Source organism: Centruroides sculpturatus, unplaced genomic scaffold (assembly GCF_000671375.1).
Source record: "Centruroides sculpturatus isolate CEXI.00-Female unplaced genomic scaffold, Cexi_2.0 scaffold225, whole genome shotgun sequence".
In the NCBI taxonomy this organism is placed as follows: Eukaryota; Metazoa; Arthropoda; class Arachnida; order Scorpiones; family Buthidae; genus Centruroides; species Centruroides sculpturatus.
The window spans coordinates 81,483-85,579 of record NW_019384500.1 but is presented as its reverse complement, the minus strand read 5'-3'; the positions used below and the strand labels follow the sequence as shown (position 1 = coordinate 85,579).

The 4,097-nt window shown below is 26.8% G+C and overlaps 1 protein-coding gene across 1 annotated transcript in view; it reads left to right on the top strand.

Annotated features, from left to right (window-relative positions):
* LOC111622019 overlaps positions 1-4,097 on the top strand; it is a 91,680-nt gene that overhangs the window by 47,154 nt on the left and 40,429 nt on the right. The window contains exons 4-5 of the mRNA XM_023364319.1: positions 1,394-1,428; positions 1,518-1,564. The gene's annotated coding sequence lies outside the window, so the exon portion shown is untranslated. The remainder of the gene's footprint in view (positions 1-1,393; positions 1,429-1,517; positions 1,565-4,097) is intronic.

The following is a 4,097-nucleotide window of genomic DNA, read 5'->3' as shown; positions in this document are numbered from 1 at the left end:
ATGCATGTTCCAAAAAAGTGCAATCCATGCTATACAAAACAAAGAACTAATGCAAAACATAGAGTTAAGGCTCCAGAAGTTAGCAAAAATATATTATTCTTTTTCGTTACTAAGAGAAATTTGTTTATTAAAGCAATCAATAATTTATTTCTAATTAATTCCAATTGACAATCACAATTAAAAGTACTGTATTATGCGTTAATATTAATTTTAGTTAAACCAGGGCATTTTCTTTTTACAAAGTATCATCGTTGTCTCAGCTTTTTTGTTAATCTTTATCAGAAGTATCAGCAACATTTTCACATTTTTTATTTTTATCATAATCAATTTTTATGGATGACAAAATAAAAATATGCTATTAATTGGAAATTTATTCTAGCAGATCGCATTTGTTCAGTTGAGTACCAAGTGACTTTTTCAAGAAGTTGTGTTCAAATATTGAATTGTTCTAATACCAAGACATTGCTGTGTTTTGTTTGTCATTTTACAAATGATTACTTACCTACAGTTTAAAAAAAGTGTAATAACACTTATTTAAAAATGTTTAAATAAACTCTACTAAATACAAAGATTAATCTATAAAATACTTAACTGCACAACACTCAGGGATAAATATAAAATGCAACTCACATCAACCATTAATTAGTGTGAATAGGGGTTAACAGTAGAGGTTACGAAAATGTTTGTCACTCAAATGTTAATTGTATTTACATTGGTTAATGGTTGATGTGAGTTAATGACAATGACACCTGGTTGATAGAAAAGTTAAGAAAAGTTAATGCAATTTTTTTCTTTTTTGTCCTATCTCTTTTCATTAAAGTAAACCTGACTAAAAGCACAAAATAATTTGAAAATTTCAATATTCTAAACTGCATGGGCAAATTTGAGACAACATGCATGCTTGCTTGAATAAAAAAAAATATTGAATAATGAAGTTTACACTTCAAAATGTGAAATTTTGTATGGAGGATTTCCAAAACTGTGTTAGAGAAAACCAGAAGTCATGTTTATGGGGGATATCTCCAATTTTCAAAATGTGTAGAGCAAAACCGTGTTATAGAAGTGCTGTGTTGTACGAGGGATACCTGCATATATTCTGATATATTTTAAACACATTTAATAAAATCTTTCTATAGTAACTCTCTTCTTAGAATTTTCTATAAATTAGTTTGGCTTAGATCTATTTTTATTTCTGATGAAGTTTTATATCAGCAGCCAAAATATGGAACCAATTAAATATTCAGTGAACTATCTGTTTATAACTATATGAACTATATGTTTGTGTTGTTTTATAATTTTTTCATTATTAAGTTTTGAATGTTTAAAGTATTTGAACATTTTTTAAGTTAATATTTAAGTTTTTAAAAATTCTGCATTTATTTGTTTTTTATAGAGTTAACTCTCAAACAGCAGATATTTTACAACTAGGTAAGTATTTTCTTCTCTGAAAATAAAATGTTTTAATGTAAAATTGATATTATTTAAAATATAATAAATATTTTCATATATTAATACAGAAAATAAAGAAGAAAAAGAAGTTTCAAAAGAAATTGTTGAAATAAGGGTAACTTGATGTTTAGTAAAATTTTAAAATATTTGAAAGAAATAACAATAGAAATTTAAAGAAATTATGATAATGGCTTAAAATAGTTTTTAGACTAAAACTATGATTAACAAAGTTTAATCAAACACTTTTATAAAATTACCTGAAAATTAAATTATTCAAGCATTTTTGAACAAATAGTCTTTAAGAGTTGGTTTGTTTAAAAAAGATAACTAAAGAGATTATTGATTTTAATATTTAAAACCAACATTAAACAGTTCCAAACACAATCAAAATCTTTAACTATAGGGACAACTTACAATTGTTAAACAACATATCTATAATTGCTATTATTAATATAAACAACAAAAAAGTATATACAATTTAAGTATTTTTCTTTCAAACATTTTTTAAAAATATTATTCTAATTTTTAACTTGAATTTGTAAAGTTAAAATAATAATACCCAATAATAAAAAAGAATATACTAATATATTGGTACAATTACAAAAGAAGCATATTACTTTACAATAATAATTTTAAATTATGGTTTAAATAAACATGAAATTATTATTAAAATCTGATAAACTGTTTAATGTATTCAACAACTACTTCTAGGCAGAAAGAGAGATCACTATCTCTTGCATTCAGTACTTTACAAACAAGTCCTTCTTTTGAAAATTTTCTCCACAGTTCTTAAATACTCTATGATTGCAACTTATCTCAGAAATGAAATTAGTTTCTCAACTCCTGAAACTTACATTCCTTTTGTAAAGATTAGTTTTTCATACAAGAGCACCATGACTCATATCACTTGACTAACCTTTACATCAGCATCTGGAATGGGAAGATCTGGTTGTGCTGTAGAAAATAAATCATGTCAAAAAAAGGATATTAATAAGAACAACGAGATTAAGAACAATAATAAAAAAATATTTAATGGGATTAAGGATTAACAATATTAAATAAATTTTTTCCACAGTGAGCTAAATGATCTTTGTTGTCAATAATATTTTTAGAGTTAATGAATAAATATTTTATAAATACTCACAGACACCTTATGTGTTGCAGCAGATAGATTTAATGTAAAAAAACAAACAAACATTTTTTATCACTTTCAGAGTTTTACGCCAGGTTAATATCTTTGTTCTATAAATCAAATGTTGTTTTAGCAGCTTAAAAAAAAAGAAAAAATGAAACATTGTATGCACTATGTGATGATGTTCAAATTCAAAATATAAATGTGATGCATGATACATAATGATGATATATGATATTTTATTATATCATAAAAGTTTAACTATGCACATAACTTTCCATAATACAATTGGAGATAGACTATAAAAATTTTGTTAAAAAAGTTGTAACACACCTATTAATGTCTAGTGATTGAGGTGACAAAATTTACATCATTGTGTTAAGGTTGACTACCGTTGGAAGTAACATAACATTGCTTGCCACATTTGCACTGGATTAATATTTTCTTAAATACTACTTTATAAACTTTAATAGTTTCAATTATTTTTAGCTGTTATATATTGAAGGTGATGTGTAGGAGCTTAGACTTGTCTCAACATGGGGACACCCCGGGCTTGCTAGCAGATTGGGCCATAGCAGTGTTATAACTTATTTTTGAGATATCATACATATGCTCCCTTATTCTGATCAGTAATGATCTATTAGTCTAGCCTATGTATTCAAGATTTCAGTCAAATCTGATATCTAGTAATGGAATTTTAAATACACCTGGGGCTTGTCTGCTGTCTATAAAGTCTTTTCCATTGGTAAGTAAATGAAAGACTGACTTTATTTATATGCAATATTTTTGTTTACCTCCCTAGCTATTCTAGAGTATATCTTATGTAGCCTGGGATCATACTCTAGGGTTAGGTATGTCTGATTGTGGGTTATATGCTGCTTATCAGTTAATGTATTATTGACTATATTCAGTTCTATTTTTCTAGCTAATTTGGTGATGAGCCTTGTGTCGTAGCCATGCTTTGTGGCTATGTTGTTAATAAAGTTTATCTCTTGCACTGTATCTTTATTAAAAACTTTATTAAAAACATAGCTGGAGAACAAGATAAAGGAAGAACTAACTCCTACTGCACTGTACAGTGCTAATGAGACTAGTCTTTTTTTCAAAATGCTCACTTGAAGAATCCTTGCTGCCAAGAATGAAAAGGAAGCTTGTTGGTGTAAATGTTACCGCTAAAGCTCAAAATCCGTTAATGTGCACATTACCTAGCTAATCTGCAGATTTACTAGGGTGATCCGTTAAAGCTGCAAAAATTATTCCATTTCTCAAATTACCTAGGTAATGTTCAGATTATCTAGGTAATCTGCAAATTACCTACTAGGCACTCGGTAAAGTGAAAATAAGATTTTTGCTGGAACAACAGCAATGTTTCTGTACACTTAAATTAACATAATGTTATTTATTTAATTTTCAATATCTAAAGAATCAAGTTAATACAATCAACAAATTAGTTGATTGAATCAATCATCAATCAATTAAAAAAACTTTAATACAAAAATCAAACGGTTTAAAATAT